The 18,332-nt window shown below is 44.2% G+C and overlaps 1 long non-coding RNA gene across 1 annotated transcript; it reads right to left on the bottom strand.

Annotated features, from left to right (window-relative positions):
- Window positions 1-11,855: 11,855 nt before the first annotated feature.
- On the bottom strand, window positions 11,856-14,767 carry LOC144819732 (uncharacterized). Its single transcript, XR_013607536.1, has 3 exons — window positions 14,312-14,767; window positions 12,778-12,915; window positions 11,856-12,029 (listed from the first exon to the last, which is right to left on the bottom strand). It is a non-coding gene; the product is annotated as an uncharacterized LOC144819732 (long non-coding RNA).
- Between the last annotated feature and the right edge of the window lie 3,565 nt (window positions 14,768-18,332).

Here is an 18,332-nt window from a genome sequence, read left to right as displayed (position 1 = left end):
CGCGCTGAATAACATTATCGCGTGCGCGGCAATGGCTTAACTTAGTTCTGCGTTCGCTTTTTCCCGGTCGCGTGTGCCACCATGTTTGTAAACACTCTCGCACAATCCCGTGCGACTGTGCGAACGCTTTAACGTCATTTGGATGCGCGATAGCGTCATAAGTATGCGCGAGGATGCTTGTTGGTAAGATCGAGTTGCCGAACACGCAGAAACTGCATTCTTGCACAGAATAACTCGCGAGCATGTTAAAACCATAATAAATTACCATTTTGGTTAGCAAAAAAATGAAAAAAAACTTTAAGTTGTACCTTTGGCTGTATTTTTTGGGGGGAAGGAGTCCTCTTTTTGTTTATACTCTTGTTTTGAAGAGTAAGGAGGATGGAGGAAGGGCCCTTGAGTTTACAACTTCCTGTTCCTGTCCACCAGGCTCCTCCCAGTGCTTTGTCCATGTGGTGCTCACTTTCCTTTGGATTTTGAGCTGGAAGGATCACTTTCTGTGTGTGTTGGCTGCATTACTGATTTTTCTTGGATTTATTGAGGACTTTTGGATTTGGAATTCTCTTTTTCAAGTAAGTTTGTGTAATGAATGAGTGAGTATGATGTAGACTTGTGTTTGTTTGATTTGATTTTTTTTTAACTACAGTATTCAATCCTGGAATTAAATTATTGATGGAGGCCTGTACTTTTATGAGGTCCCAACTTGTATTTTTTTTTTAAATTTCATCCAGGCTACATAGAGAGGTACCCATGGGTCCAATCATGTTTCTGTAGTCTGTGTTTAAATTTTTATTCCAGTTTGTAAACAAACATCATGGATGGCATTGGATTATGTTCATTATGCAATAGCAATGTCTGTTGTGGAATTTCTGTTTGTGGAATTTAAAATTGTTTTTTATTTTTTAAGCCAATAGCTGACCCTAGTACTCCATGTAGTTAGTGTGTAGGCATGCTTGAGTTCATTGTATTAACTTTCTGTGGTTTGCCTGGCCATGTGTTGGCGGCCATTTTATGTTTCCAGCCACTTTGCTCTTGCCATAGGCCTCCAACCTTGTGGCCTCCTCTGCCAGTAGGCCAGAGGTACTACTCATAGGGTCATGAAAGTTAATCAACTGTTTTTGTGGTGTACCCTTAATTTGAACATCATGGATGGCTTGGATTGATGTAGAAAATCTTATTTTTATGTGTGGGGTATTTCAGGTTTTGGGTGTGTTTAAATACTCTGTCAATTTCTGCCATTAGATAACCCTAGGAATACAGCTTGTGTAGTTTTGGTAACTCCGCACAGTGCGAGAACGTGACCTTACATTTTTTGTCTTGTTCGCGCACTCAATGTACTTGCTCGGAAACGCGAAAACGACGTTTTATTCCATTCGCGCTGCCGAACACGCCGAAAATGTTTAATGTGTTTCTTGTGCTACAAAAAGTCCTCATTTATGTTATGTTGTCATTTGGTTGTAGTTTTCTCTTTTTGGAGCATGGACCACTTCCATTTTCTGTCCTCTATGTAATGATTTCTTGTTTATGGGTGGGGTGACCAATTTGGGCGGTGGTGTGGTGTGTCCATTTTGTGAAGCAAAGCATTGTCCCTTTGCCATAGGCATTATTGTCTGCCTTCTCTTTCTTTTCATGTTGTTGTTGGTGGCCAGGCCATGTGGTGGCGGCCATTTTGTGTATGCTTCCTTTGTGATTTTGCCATGTTGTTGTTGGTGGCCAGGCCATGTGTTGGAGGCCATTTTGTGTATACATCCTTTGTGATTTTTCCATGTTGTTGTTGGTGGCCAGGCCCTATGGTGGTGGCCATTTTGTGTGTCCTTCCTTTGTGCTTTTGCCATAGGCATCCAATGTTTTTGACTATTCTGGCAGTAGGGCAGAGGTACTACTACTCATAGCCATAGGTGCATTAAAGTTAATCAACTCTTGACACGCGACATTACATTTTTTGTCTTGTTCGCGCGCTCAATGTACTTGCTCGGGAACGCGATAACGACGTTTTATTCCATTCGCGCTGCCGAACACGCTGATTTTGCATTCTCGCGAACAATATGTCCCGAGTTGCATAAAAGTTTCTCGAAAATGTTGCATGTGTTTCTTGTGCACCCAAAAAAACTGAAGTTGTCATTTGGTTGTAGTTTTTGGAGCCTGGAACAATTCCTGTGTCTGCCTTCTGGTTTGTGGGTGGGCTGACCACGTGGGCAGCGGTGCAGCTACTTTGTGAAGCAAAACAAAGCATTGTCCCTTTCCCATAGGCATTTATTGTCTGTCTTCTCTTTTCTCTTTCTTTTCATGTTGCTGGGGTTGTCCAGGCCATGTGGTGGCGGCCATTTTGTAGGTACTTCCTTTGTGCATTTATCATTGGCCTCCCAGCTTTTGGTCTGATCTGACAGTAGGCCAGAGTCCCAGAGGTAGTAGTTAGCGGGGGTGCTGCCTTTATGTAGCTGTTTCCATTCGGTGTATTCAATTAACATCATTAGGGCATGTGTGTATGGCATTGCATTCCAAAATGTGTTGTCTGGTCAGGGGTGTATTATTAAATTTATGCCTTTGTATGTGTTTTTGCGGCGTAGGTTTACAACCTCTTAGCCATGGGGTATTTTTATTCCTTGCATTAACCTGTCATGTGCAGCAGGCATCCTCCTTTTTCTGTCCATATTGGTATATATAGGCCTGCTTGACTTTATTGGTTCTTTCTGGACTTCATGTGGCTTGGAGCTGTGGTGCTGGACTGGTAGTATTAGTCTTCTGTTTTGTCTTTTATACATTGGCCTGTGTGTCTTTCAATTGTTCATGTTGGCTTACTGCTTGTTTGACTGATGTTGTTCTGCCTTCTTTGCTTGTAGGTGCACAAAAAAAGACTGAGGAGGTGCTGGTTGTTTTTTCATCCATCGCCCGTTCTACTGCCAGACGGACGTCCTTCAGTTGTACGCCACGTGTGGTGTGTCTCATCTGACCAGACATCTCTGCAATTTGTGCTGCTGTGTGCTGACATCAGAAGAAGATGGGCCCTAAGAAAGCTACCAGGTCCTCCACCACCAACAAAGTTGCTGAGAAGAAGGAACAGAAGAAGGAAGTGTCACTTAAGTCTGGTATGTACCCCAAAACCTTTTTTGGGACCCCAAAAGGTACGCCTGCAGCAGCGGTGTCTGGTGTGCAAGCTGGGACCAGCACACCCGCATTAGTGGGGGCAACCCACCAACCCAGGGCCAAGCACATGATGAGGGTCGAAGAGGTAGCCAGCCTAATGTTTGCAAGCAGTGATACTGAGCCTGAACTAAACTTATCGCTGTCTCAAATTAGTACACAATCCACGCAAGATGGAAGTGCTCAACAACCACCGCCAGCAGTAGATGTTCAACAACCACAACCACCGCCCGCAATAGGAGTTGTTCACCCACAACCACTTCCCGCAACAGTTGTTGAACAACCACAACCACCGCCCGCAACAGTTGTTGAACAACCACAACCACCGCCCACAATTGGAGTTGTTCAACAACAACAACCAAATCCCACAATAGTAGTTGTTGAAGAACCACAGCCCGCAATAGTACTTCCTCAAGAACAACAACCACCATCTCCGCACGCAATAGTAGTAGTTGTTCCTCCCGAAGTCGGGGCAGTTCAGGAAGTAGAGCCTCATTCCGAGCAAGAAGAAGAGGAAGCCACTTCTGGAGGTGATCTATTGTCTTTCAATTCACCAAGGGAAAGGAGGGTTAGTGCATCGAGTTCTTCGCCAAGCATCCCTTCCGATGACCTTGATAAGGATTGGCAGCCACAACTATCTGAGCATTCAAAGGAGAGACATCCCAAGACCAGGCTAGGAAAAAGGAAGTTTCCAGCAAGGCTTGAACTTATGGAGGTCGATGTAGGTGAGCAGGATACTGCTGGTGATAAAGACGGGTCTGACACTGTCATCATCACGAGCGTTATTCCTGGTGCAGAGGATGTAGAGACCAACATTTTCACCCTATCCAGAAATGCTGCGATTAGTGATGCTAGAGCAAAAGGAGTTAGGTCCTGGGTCGTGCAGGGGGCTGGACCATTAATTATAATATAAACATACAATTTGACCCCCACACCTGTGCTTGGAACTCGTTACTTAGAGAAAAACAATAATCAGGACAATTTCTGATTATGTAGGCTTATTTATTTTAGCCCTTGCTTTTTTTCAAAGGTATTTCAAATTTAAGAGTTTTGATATGTACAAGAAAAACACTACACAAATAGTCATAAACCAAAAATTTTGACAATTCCACATTCTTTTACAAATACACAAAGTCATACAATACAAAACATTTTTTTTGCACGTTATTTACAGTGATAATGTATCTTAAGGTGGTGAAAAAACAACAAAAATTATTTATACTAATAACACATATCAATCATGAAACAATACAGTGATTCTAATGAGAAAAAGATTTTTTACAAGAAGGCGAATGGATATAAATAAATTAATATTATATCGCAATCATTTCTTCGTATTTTTTAAGAGGGGCCTTCTTACTGCCGACGCGTTTCAACCGGTTAATTAAATCAACACGGTCTCATCAGGGCGTTTTCACTTTGTTCCTTGATCTGAAGGAATTTTGTGCAAAAAAAGGAAAAAAGAGAAAAACGTCTTATTCGTGTTCTATTCTTTCAAGACCATTTGCCTGTTTCTAAAGTGTGTCGATGACACTAGTATACCTTATGCACGAGTGTAGCTGGATCCTGCCGGTTCAGCAGCTCCCTTTTTCCTATTTTATGTTGATTCCTATGTAGAAAGAGTGGTATTTCAGTAAAGCGTTTGGTGCCTGGAAGGTGCCTGTACTGATGTTTTAACACATATCAGTTTCCTACCTGTGGGCAGGACCGTGTGTTCTTGATCGGAAGTCCTATTGTTCTTAACGTCTTTTAGTCTGGGTCCAGTATGGTTATTAATATGCGCGCCTGGGCGCCCCTACATAAAAGGAGAGCATAGTTTTGTACTTCTGTGCAAGATCTAGTGCTATCATACTTTATAATGAAAAGGGGGCATGTTGCAACATGGAGGCTGTTGCAAAACGCTAGCTGCACAGAGAAGCACAGAGCGCTGTGAGATCCTTGGACTTTGATTCATTCTTTGTTTTACCTAAAGGTAAGAATCAGTCGCCTGATACCGCGTTTTTCTGAAAAGCTATGCGAGCAGAAACATGTAGTAATGAGCCCCGTTTTTTTTATTCAGCAGATTGAAGCTGAACGGTGTGGGCATCTGAAAAATAGAAACACTCGCTGAGCGAGGGCCGCTCGCTCTCCCCACTAGGTACTTCAAAATTCCCCCTTTTCATTATAAAGTATGATAGCACTAGATCTTGCACAGAAGTACAAAACTATGCTCTCCTTTTATGTAGGGGCGCCCAGGCGCGCATATTAATAACCATACTGGACCCAGACTAAAAGACGTTAAGAACAATAGGACTTCCGATCAAGGACACACGGCCCTGCCCACAGGTAGGAAACTGATATGTGTTAAAACATCAGTACAGGCACCTTCCAGGCACCAAACGCTTTACTGAAATACCACTCTTTCTACATAGGAATCAACATAAAATAGGAAAAAGGGAGCTGCTGAACCGGCAGGATCCAGCTACACTCGTGCATAAGGTATACTAGTGTCACAGACACACTTTAGAAACAGGCAAATGGTCTTGAAAGAATAGAACACGAATAAGACGTTTTTCTCTTTTTTCCTTTTTTTGCACAAAATTCCTTCAGATCAAGGAACAAAGTGAAAACGCCCTGATGAGACCGTGTTGATTTAATTAACCGGTTGAAACGCGTCGGCAGTAAGAAGGCCCCTCTTAAAAAATACGAAGAAATGATTGCGATATAATATTAATTTATTTATATCCATTCGCCTTCTTGTAAAAAATCTTTTTCTCATTAGAATCACTGTATTGTTTCATGATTGATATGTGTTATTAGTATAAATAATTGTTGTTGTTTTTTCACCACCTTAAGATACATTATCACTGTAAATAACGTGCAAAAAAAATGTTCTGTATTGTATGACTTTGTGTATTTGTAAAAGAATGTGGAATTGTCAAAATTTTTGGTTTATGACTATTTGTGTAGTGTTTTTCTTGTACATATCAAAACTCTTAAATTTGAAATACCTTTGAAAAAAAGCAAGGGCTAAAATAAATAAGCCTACATAATCAGAAATTGTCCTGATTATTGTTTTTCTCTAAGTAACGAGTTCCAAGCACAGGTGTGGGGGTCAAATTGTGCGATTAGTGATGAGCAGGTAGCACGCATAACTCCTACACACTCAACACCCAAAGTAACACCAGCTCCCATTTTTTCATCAGCGAAGGCCCGGCAGCATCCGACATCCAGCAGAAGCGCCACTTCAACAGAAGGAGGTAGTGGCAGTACTAGGACTGAGCTGTCACATAGGGAAATTCAACAATCCTCCAGTCCATCCGGCATTGGAAGTGGGTCCTCCTCTTCCTATGGCAGGAGACAAAAGTTTACCTCCCCAGTGTGGGACTTCTTTACGGTTCACCCAGTTGAGGAGAACATTGCTGTATGCACCATTTGTCATGCCAATGTTAGTCGTGGTAAGATTGGTACAAACTATGGTACTGGAGGCCAAACGACCCATTTGAAAAAAACACACTTAATCAGGTGGGAGAACCACCTTGCAAGCTTAAAAAATGTGAGCACTGGTGTTGGTGGGGATACAGTGCTACAAGGTCCACTCATGGTTGACCAGGAGGTAGAAGAAGAGGGAGACGATGACCTTCTATCTGGGAGTGGTACACAAATGAGCCCTGTCGCCAGCACTGGAGTGGTAAAGTCCACATCCTCCGCATCAGCAACTTCTCAGTGGCACCAGAGTCAGCTGGAGACACCAAGGAGTGCAAAGTCTGCGATGCAAGGTGGTCCGTCTAGCATAACTGAAAGAAATATAAAGCAGCGTACCATTACTAGCATGTTTAGGCAGGAGGGAAAGTACGAGCGGAACCACCCAATAGCACGTTTGTACAATGCGAAACTTGCAAAAATGTTGGCACTGGACCTTCTCCCATTTTCATTTGTTGAGGCTGTGGAATTTCGGGAATTAGTGGCAACCCTCTGCCCCGAATGGAACGTGCCCAGTCGCTACTATTTTGCCCGAGTTGCTGTTCCAGCACTACACCACGACGTGCTGGAATTGATTGGGAAAGCCTTACAACAGAGTGTTGTCCATTGTATCCACCTGACAACAGACATGTGGAGCAGTTGCGATGCTACAGATTTCATGTGCATCACCGCACACTGGATCTCTTTTGTAGGTGTTAAAGACAAGTTAACTTCAGGCCTCCTTGACGTTGCTGGGATTTTTAATGATACGCGCAGACATGCAACTGTAGCCATGTTTGCTATGGAGAAAAGTCATACTGCTGAAAACATTTTGTCTGAGTTTAACACCAAGGTCTTTGAATGGCTGAAACCAAGAGGCCTTAAGATTGGTTTTGTTGCCACCGACAATGGCAGTAATGTAGTGAAGGCAATGAGAGAAGGACATTATTTCAGGGTACCCTGTTTGGCACACTGCATTAACTTAGTCGTGCAAGACTTTCTGAAAACTGAAGCCAAAGTCAGCAACATACTGACCATCTGCAGAAGAATATGCACGCACTTTAACCATTCTTTTAAAGGACGGAAGCTGCTACGGGTCATTCAGCGTGAGCATAAATTGCCAGTCAAAGCACCGATCCAGGAGGTCCCAACACGTTGGAACTCTACTTATCTCATGCTTGAGCATCTCTTTGAGCAGTACATACCACTGAATGCTTATGTCATGTCAAGAAGATTAGGGGATCCTAGTGTTAATCTTAAAGCCCTGAGCATTGAGATGTGGCAGTGGGACCTCATTAAATGCATCACAGAGATGCTACTACCCTTTGAGGTCTTCACACGTGCAGTTAGCAGGGAGGACTGTACTATGGGCCAAGCCATCCCATTGTTGTACATGCTTGAGCAACAGTTGAAGGAGGTCTGTGAAACATACGAAGGTGACGAACAAAAAGTTGATTCATATACCTTGGCCAAGGCCTTAGCCAACCGCTTATCTGTAAACGCAAGGCTTCAAATGATTGTGTCAGGTGAACATTACATAACTGCAACAATGTTGGATCCACGGTACAAAATATTTGTTAGCAGTAGCGCAGTAATTCCTTTTTCAGATGAGGATGTTGCCAAGTACAAAAGTTCCATAGCTGCGGAAGCTAATGATTTAGAAACTGAACGGCTGTTACTTAAAGGCCTGCCAGTGCCAGCCCAGGCCAGTCAAAGTACTCCTGACGCAAGTTCTTCAGAGCATGAGAGCAGTGCGTCTGCTTTCCAGCAGGCACCAACAGTACCAAAAACAGCACCTACACGATCTGATTCAGCAGACCCAACCAAAAGCATAACTGCTTTTTTTCTACAGAAAGGGATGGGTAAGTCCGTTGCTGTTGCAAAGGGGAAAGAGGACCAGCAAAGCCGAGCCCCAATGAACACTGAGCGGATGGTTCAGGCCTATCTGGATGACACAACAGAGGTGTTCATGGAGCAAAGCCCATTGGTCTATTGGTATGAAAGAAGGAGACAGTGGCCAGTGCTGAGCAGGCTGGCGATAAAGTATCTGGCTTGTCCTGTAGCCAGTGTCTCTTCTGAGCGGGTTTTCAGTGCTGCTGGTGCCATTGTGACATCGAAAAGGACTAGTCTCTCCCCCAAAAGCGTGGAGAGGCTGACAATGATAAAAATGAATCAACACTTCATACCACCAGACTATAAAGTACGTGAATCAGAGCAGGATGAAGAAAGCGAGTCCGAAGACCTCCTCACTACTGGGTTACATGACCTACTTCTGTCCGAACGCACAGAGTTTGAGGACGAGCTCCTCTTCCCTGACAACTAGGCTTTTAAATTGTTACTTTCTCCCTTCCTTTATTTGTGTTATTTTCTTATTAACAATGGCTTTCTGGTGCTAAACTGCAAATAAAAACCACAACCAAATCCATCCCCCCCACTGATTCTTTTTATGTACCTACTGGAGTTGCACGCCTGTGCATTTATTTTCACTGTATCTTTTTAGTTACCTACTGGAGTTGCACGCCTGTGCATTTGTTGACTGCAGCAATCCTCAGAGTCTTGCTCCATCTTCTTGACTCCCACTCAAGTCAATACAATTCCATCTTGCCAGCCATACATTGGATGTTGTAGATGGAGTATAGTACAATAATGTAGCCTCTAACAGTCCCTCCATAACAAGTGAACCGTACAGTCATGACTACAGCCATCCTCTATATCATTTGAAATCTGCAACTCATCACTGTCCTACTCTTAAGGCTACCACCTCTGTCTGCAGGCATTCATAGACGACTCTTCAGTGTCAATACTTGAGCAGGCATCCACAACTGAAGTCAACTTGTTGTGACTCGTCGTCATTACTTTTAAAAGGCTCGGCAGCTTCTGTGATCAGTCATCTGACAGTGAAAGACAAGAGCAAGACAGGTATATTAAATGAATGATGCAATGCATTGCTGTTTAGCTGACTCTGAGCAAATGTGCATGGAATTAAAGTATACTAGTAACTTCAGACTCACGTGATGTGATGGCCAATTTTTCCATGTTATTTAATAATATAAAATTTATTTACGCACTTGTGATCCTACTACTACAGGCGCAGTCAGGACTTAATTTATCGTTCGTAGTCACTCACTACAGAGTAGACTGAGTTGCTGTTGCTGTTGGACTAGACGTGCCACACCTGATAATGATGGTGACACCACACATATCTTTGCACGCTGTCAGGCAGTTGGATCTGAGCTGATTGATGTACGATGTTTCTTGGAGTGGAATATAAGGTAAATACAAATAAGAGGCACAGCACAGTAGACCCAGGCTACTTCATGTGTGTGCACTGTGCAGTGGTACAGTACAATAGTGGTATGATTGGTGACTGAGAATGAGGCATTGATTTTGTTGATTCATTTTGAAAACGCTAGGTTGCTTTTTTAATTTTTATGCCCCTTTCTCTGGCTCAGTCAAATTGTTAGGTAAATGCAGTTTGTGGTACTGGCGACCCTGTGTCGTGGGTCTGTTCTGTGCTGGCTCCTATCTTTTCTTGTACTTCTAGATTAATAATGATGTGCAACTAGTAGACTTATTCATACCATATTGTATCGAAGCCGCCTCAGTCTGAAAGTCCTCTCTTTACGACTACTCCGCTTGTATTATTTTTTTGATCTTCACTGTATTTCAAATACACTTTGTTTAGGTCATTCACATTCTTTTGTATTTGCCTTTTCTTTTTCAATCCACACAGGCTGGACGTTTTTCACCCACTGCTATTATACTATGAGCATCTACTCACCATTACCACTAATCATCATCATCAAGCAATTGGATGGCGGGAAACCAAGAATGATATTCAGCGTATCCTGTTCCTACGTTTATTCCTTACATTCATTGGCTAGTGGATCAAATTCAACATCATAAATCATCGTCTTCATTGTTTTGCTTTTGTTGTCTACATGCGTACTGTTTTTCTTTCTCAAACCTTTCCCAAAACCCCCGTACCCATCCATTCAACAAACCCTAACCCTCTTCCCCCGGGCTGCGTGGTTTCATTGAGGTGCGATGTTTGTTACATTAAATATACACCAACAATTTGATCACGCGCTTGCTGGGGCAGATGTGGTGAAAGCAACAATAGTGTAATTTCAACAAGGCATGGCCGGAATCTTCTTCTGCTTCCCAACTCAAGCTCTGTGTATAATGCCAAATAATTTACCATTACCATCAAACAACGAATACGTAATGAATTGGCGTCATTGTTTGGGTTTAAGTTTACAGCATTATGATTTAGAAAAGTTTGACGTTGACGTGAGTACTACAACTACAGTTGAACTTCTTATCTTCTCTTGCACTTACTTTCCAGTCCCCAAAACCATTGTTTTGTTTCAGTTTAGCAGTTGCAAAATTCTATTGGGTCAGTCGTGTAATGTACTGTACTTAATACTTATACTACCCCCACATTGTCTATCACGCAAATGACTCCCTCTTTCTTTTTGTCTCAAAATGCTACTGGCAGCTACTACTACTATCACAGAAGTTCAGAACAACAGATTCTTATCCATTGTCTTGGGAAACAAATGCAGCCCACTTCATCATCAGCAATCACAGGTAAGATAAGTTTGCTGCGAGGTATAACGCAAGACAGACTGGTAGTTCTTCTAATACTACAAATATAACTCGGTGAGGGTTTACCGCATCTATCTGTCTGCATGTTAAAGATGTGGCCAATATATTTTTTTATTCGAAAGCACTGTCCCCTGACCTGCATGGCCAATTAAACGTTGCGATGTTGCACAACGTACATTATTTGGTGAAACAGTCCCCCCTCCACCCCCCCAACAAACACAAATGAACTTCAAATAATTTCTTTGGAAAATAACTTTGTGTCTCATTTTTATTTTAACATAATATAAAGAAAGATGATACAAAAATAAAATATATATGAAATCTTACCCCACAGCTGTCCCTACCCTCCCCTAACCCCAACCAAATTTCAAAGTTAAATGTAAACCCCAACACCCAAATCCCACCCACCAACAAAAGGATTGAAAAAGGGGCAAACAAACAGGGTCCATCTCAAAGCCGGCGGGCTTTCAGGTGTTTGTCCACAATGAGCTTCACCCGCTCCTCTATTCCATCCTCAAGCTTCACCCGCTCCTCCTCAAACCTCGCTACCCGGCGGAGAATCTTTTGTTGAAATTCCCGGCACCTACATTGGCACGCATGTTGTGGGGGGGCCGCCGATGACGTAAAAATTCGGCGGCGGATGGCTGCCTGACCACGGCGACGTACTCCTGCAGGCTTGGGGGCCGGGGCATTGGAAGAGGCAGCAGCTGCTGCCGCCGCCTCCTCCTCCTCCTCCTCGGCCTGAGCCACCAGCCGGCGGTAGGCCTCAACGATGGCCTGCAGTTTCCGCTGCCGGGCCCGGACTGCCAACTCCTTCCTTGTTCGTTTTGAAGGAGTAACTATAAAGAAAGAAACAGAATTGTTGTAATCCAAAATCCCAGCAAATCAAGAACACAAAATTGATTCAACACATAGTGGCACAGTAGCACTAGCAAGCAAGCTGAGTACAAAAAATTGTGTTGCATCTATCTTGAACATTCTACGGCCTATATAATTTATTTGTTGGACTTTTTGGCACGGCATTATGCCTGCCCTAGTAGCATGGGTGTACTTCAACGGTCACACACATACGAACGAACACCTGTCTTTTTGATATCTCGTTTTATATTATATACTCTGCTTCCGGGAAGGCGGGAACAGTCTCAAACTAACATTAATTAACAGGGGGCAGCTAGTAGTAAATGTCTAGTAGAGACTATCATTCTTTATATCGCGCAACAAACCTTATTTGGTTTGTGTTTCACCAGCAACGACCCATGCATCCAGTCGTCCCCTCCTTCCCTTGCCTTTGGGTTTGACCAAAACACCGCTGCTGCTGAGACTATCCACTAACCACCGATATTGGGTGTGTCTCCCAACCACGCAGGCAGCTGTGTTTTCCCCTTTACATGCTTCAACAACAACCCATGCATCCGACTGCTATCAGCCACCTGCATTACTGTAGTGGTAATGCTAAGCACGGTAATGACAAGTAAAGGTGGCGTCATATATTGTCCAGTAGAACTTCAAGTTCTTAATTCTCAGAGTACAGTGAGGAAGTGTTCCCCTCCCACCAAGTAATGCGGATCACTATTGAATGTAACTTACCATCGCCCACCGCTGTTGGCTCCTCCCCCACTGCTGCTGGTGCTGGTGTAGGTGCCTCTGATCCTCCTGTCCCCTCCGGCATCGCTGACGCTGCGCCGCTGTCCCCGTCGGCACTGGTGGATGGTACGGGTTCTGCACCTATAAAAATAAATACACCTTTTTAGATGGATGCACAGCCCCCATTGTACTTGTTCACCAAGAATGGAGTTCTGCAAAACAGTTAAGTACAACGTACGTAATCAGTAGTAGTCCACATTGCATAGTACAGCAGAGTCACTACACATATTAGCATTCATTTGTTATGGTATGGTACCCAAGCTCATCTCATCTGTACTGCTACTCTAGTCCTTGGAAATTTGAAGTGAACTATGTAACCTTTGTACATCAACGTAGCCAATTTTGCGCATGCTACCTCGCAGCTTGTTGCGCAGTAGAAGACGCCTTTGAGGCAACATGATTGTTCAATGCATACACCTGAAGAGGTTGGAAAATAAATGGGCCCGTATTTACGTTTTGTATGTGGATTGTGGATTCGAGTTTGCTTACAGGTTACAACTTTTTTTTAGCATGGCTGCATAAAACTTGCCTAAATGTATTTCATACTGTCTAACGTGCACCACTTTTGTCATTAATTTTCGGCAGATGAGAAGATTTCCTTCTACGAAGCTGACATTTCCAGAGCTTACCAAAAAGAGGCATATGTAACCAGTATACGTTCAATGGTGAGGGGTCTCCGACATTTCCCACATTTCCCTATCGTGCACTAGTAGCTGTACAAATGTTGATTACTTTATTCAGCCTTTTTTAACTCTGGATTTTTTCTGGTGGGCCCCTCGACGTATTTCACGGAACAACTTAAAAACATTGATGTTACTTACTTACTTCTAACAAAATAAAGCTTTTGAAGTACCACTTTGACTCTGAAGTTTATTTTCAGTGGCTGTTGTCTTGTAGACTTACACGAGTGAGTGAGCAAAAGGGGGTTACTTAGGTTATGGATTGTGTAATAAAAGCATTGGGCATCTTGGTATTGGGGTTCAGGAGTGTGATAATTGAATAATTGACCAATGACTGAGCCCATATAGGTTGTCGTTCAGTGAATTGTGGGTTCCTCAGAGTTCTGTGACTGAGGTGTAAGTAAGGTCCAACCTGCCTACCAGCACCAACATCCAATTTTCTGGTGCATGCATAGTTATGTAATATGTATATGACTCCATAGAAGATAGAATTCCCACAAGACTACTAGTGGTATACTAACGTTTACAAAATACTAGACCAACATCTGGATGCATACTTGGTTGGTGTCAATTGCCAAAGCAGAGACATTACAGAGGAAAAAGCATAACACAGGAGTGGACCCTGTGCCTACAGCTATTCTAATTTTTATCACATATTTATGGAAAAGATTAATACCTTAACTAAAGAGTCAAAATTTCTTTAGGAAGTAAATGTAATTAATCGGTTGAAAAAAAAAAGCTCCGTTACAAAGTTAGGGAAATATCATTGTTCCAAAAGAAAGCACTGTTGGACTTACTGGGGACAGCAGCAGGATCCTCAGTAGAGGAGCTCTGTGCCTGTGGTGGTTCACCCGCCGACTCGGTCCCAGCCTTCTGCTTGCCCCTGGGTTCTGTGGTTCATGTAAGAAATAATAAACAAAGAGAAAAACATTGAGTGCTGTGAAACATAGACATCATTTCAAATCAAAAACCACTGCTAGAACATTAAAAGAAACAAACATTGATCTACCAAATGACTACTGCCTTGCAGGATTCACTGACTGTATACTTGGAGAAAACAAATCAAATGTTCCATAAACATTCTGATTGCAGATTACTAAGTAACACAGAGGCAGTAACACCTGAACAACACCACCGATTCAAGATTCAAGAATGGGGTAATCAATTATCTGTGAGTAGTCATTTCTTTTTCATTTTTGCCAGCAAAATGCATAGATCACAAGGAGGAGACATGCAGAAACTTTGTGCATACACGAAATTGTAAGTTCGTTGCATCATATTTTGTTCTGCGACTGACTGAATGCTACTGCTGCCAAGCCTACCCACTCATTAAACAAACTACATCAGTTCTATGGAGGGCTGAGGCAGGGGGGCTCTAGGCTCATGGTGGTCCTGGGCAGGGAGCGTAGGTAGGGGGCCCCGGAAGAGGAGGTCGGGGCGGAGGACGGAGGCCAGTGAAGAGGGGGAGTCAGGGTGTTTGGAAGTGGAACAGAGCCGGAGGCACCAAATCCCTGCCAGGGGCCGCCACGCAAATATGTATCCATCCTCAGAGGATTATTAAATTAAGGATATATATTGGTGTGGTGGCCCCTGAAGTTTGGTGGCCCTGTGCAGTTGCACAGCTTGCACATGCCTAAAGCCGGCCCTGGCTGAGGTAAGAAGAACAAAGTAACTTTAGCATTCATTGCCAGAGGAGGATTAATGCAGAAGAGAAGCCCGTGAAAAAAATGCTACAATATGCAAACTACGTACAATTATCCATCCACCGCTATTTCACTGACGGACAAATGAAGGACAAGACTCTATTAATAGCATTAACTAACTTCAGTTCTCTACAATAAAGAAAATGTCACATCAATAAACAGCAACAGCTAGCGCCAAGTTGAAACAACACGCAAGAGTCAGTGAAGAAGAACAGTGTCATACAATTACAGTAGATATAACGGAATACATCGGAAATGTAACTAGGAGCAACAGTCATCGCGTTACTTATTCAGCCAAGATTTAGAAAGATACAATAACAATATTTATACTACTATATATATATATATATATATATATATACACACACACTTTTTTTTTTGGGTAGCCACTCACCAAGACCCACAACCTCGACACCAAGCAGGTCCAACAGGTCCTGCTCCCGGTCCAAAATGTCGGCCCAGCGGTGGGACAGCTGATGGTGGGTACGCCGGATACCGGAGCAGCGGAAGACTGCCCGGCGCACCTTCGCCCACCGCCGGAGACGCTCTTCAATACGGTAGCCGGAGCCGGGCCTGCCGCCTGCTGCCAAGGTCAAGGGGAGGTGGCGCTGGATAAAAAAGACCAGGGCAGCCACCTCCTCCTCCCCAAAAAGTTGGCGGGCCGTCACTCCTGCGGGGCGCATTCTGCCGCAAGGCAGCCGTTTTTTTTTGGGCACAGCCGCCTTGCCCTTTGAGCCGCCGATGCTGCTGGCACCCTTCACCATGGTTCTGGGTGGAGGGGAGAAGAAAAGTTCAAGACAAAAAGGTAGGGGAAAGAAGAAGCAAGGTAAAAGAAGGAAGTAATATAAAACAAGAGAAAAGTTGAAAAAAGTTGTAAAAGTAGAAATAAAATGAAAAATATAAACCTAGGCACAGAGAGAGATAGGTAATAACTAAAGAAAGTTTGAAAAAGTGGGTGAAAAGACCAGGATTGAAGAGATAGGAGCTAGATGCTAAAGTAGGCCCAAAACCATAGCCAGAGTGTGAAATCCAAGATGGCTCCGCCCGTCGCGACCGCCTGGGTAAGTTTGCGCGATATTTAGCGCGATCACGCACTTTTGTAGTGCGAACGAGAAGATGAGTTCCCGAACATGTCTTGCACAACGCGAACACGTTACTTGTGACCCGGAACAGGAAATAAGGGAACGTAAGCGGGCGGGACAAACCTCTTGGGTAACTTAGCGCGCTAGCCATCTCGAGCATGCAGGCAGCGCCCCGAACACGCGCACCGCGCTCCCGAAGACGAAAAACGGCGCGCGAACGGGTCTAGCAAGCAACTACGCATGTCCGCGGAGCTACGAGTAGGTCGCGGAGTGCAAGTGCATCTTCGCGTAGCTCCGCGGAGTGCGGCTCCGCGAACTACGCCCAGGTGCATTTACATGTGGATGTGGTGGTGCATAAGGTGTGGTGTCTGTGGGTGTGCTGGTGATGGTATTGGGCAAACACAACGAGATGATGGACGGAGTGCTGAATCTTTTCACTCACCCGTCACAGATCTGGGTTGAATCCATCATCATTATTTATCTCACTTCGCCACCCCAGTTCAGACCCAGCCATATGCAAATCAGTCTTGACCCTGTTCCTTATTGGAACAGTCCAGCCTGAACTGCCAAGCCAGGTCTTCGCTGAACCGGAAACAAGCATCCTGGGACCGGTTTCATGGTAACACCCCTCATCAGCCAGGCTAGCTTGAATCCAGTGGCAAAGTGAGGAAGGAACCCACATCTGAGTACACCCTGCCAACTTAGGGCAAACAAAGTAAACACAAGGAGATGATTGACGGAGCACTGAAACTTTTCAGACACTCACCCCCAGTCACAGATCTGGGTTGAATCCATCATCATTCTTTAGCTCACTTTGCCACCCCAGCTCAGCCATATGCAAATCAGTCTTGACCCCGCTCCTTATAGGAACAATCCAGGTTGAACTGCCAAGCCAGGCATGCATGTTGGTGTGGTGGTGGGTGTAATGTCTGTGGATGCTCTAGTGTTGGTTCATGTGGGTTTGCCGGTGGGTGCGGTGCCAGTGGGTGTACTAGTGGTGGTGCATGTGGATGTGTTGGTAGGTGTGATGTGTGTAGGTGTACTGCTGGTGGGGGTGGTACATGTGTGTGTGATGGTAGCTGTGGTATCTGTGAGCGTGGTGGTGCATCTGGGTGTGGTGGTGGGTGTGGTATCTGTATGTTTGGTTGTATGCCTGTGTTTGGGACCTTTGTGTGGGTGTGCTGCTGTCTGTTTGAGTGGGTGCATCCAATGGTGTGAATGTGCTAGGGACAGGTCTGGGAATAGGACATCAGGATGGGTAAGGGCACACCTTTGGGAGTCTGCTATCAGTCAGGAGGCTAGATCTTGAAAAGACCTTGTTAGGCCAGACATAGCATTTTGGATGCCTTCCAGGTATGTTACCATTTGTTGCATATGGCAGCTAAGCCCCTGGATGATATTCAGTAGTGCAGTCTGTCCACCAGAGATGTTCCGGACGAGATCAATAACCGCCTCAAGAAGCACACCCAGTGGGACAAGGGCAGGGCATAAGGTGCCTGCAACAAAGGAGATGCCACCCCTTTTAGCTGGGTTGTCCAACTGGGGGGAGCAAGAGGGAGGGTGGAGATGTTAATCTATGTGACAAACAAGGATGCAGTCGGTAGAGTTCATGTCAGGTTTGCCACTAGTAGGGAGTGCTCTCTCGTGGAGGCCTCAAAAGAGGATGTGGTGGAGTTGGCGGCCTCCGTTGCACTCCACTCACACTTCTTGCCATTAGGTTTCTCAGTGTTGGTGGTGTCAACACCTGAACCACAGTGGCTGGCTGCTTCCCCACCTCCGTGGCCAATGTCTCCTATGCCTGCTCCTGATGATGCTGAAATGACATATGCAATAGTTTTATTGAAGCTGTGTAAACAGAACTGATCTTGAACTTTTATCACAAAACTGTTTCCAATGTTTCATATTTCACCTGCTTTAAAGCTCTCAAACTTTGATCCCACATTAGCATAAGCTCCTGCATTTACTTAACATTTTTAGAAACCATTTAGTTACAGTTTTGTCATTTCCTGTGATAGCTCCAATATCATGTGACC

This window comes from Lissotriton helveticus, chromosome 2_1, assembly GCF_964261635.1.
Source record: "Lissotriton helveticus chromosome 2_1, aLisHel1.1, whole genome shotgun sequence".
Taxonomy (NCBI): domain Eukaryota; kingdom Metazoa; phylum Chordata; class Amphibia; order Caudata; family Salamandridae; genus Lissotriton; species Lissotriton helveticus.
The sequence above is the reverse complement of the archived record's forward strand: the minus strand, read 5'-3'. Positions and strand labels throughout refer to the sequence as shown.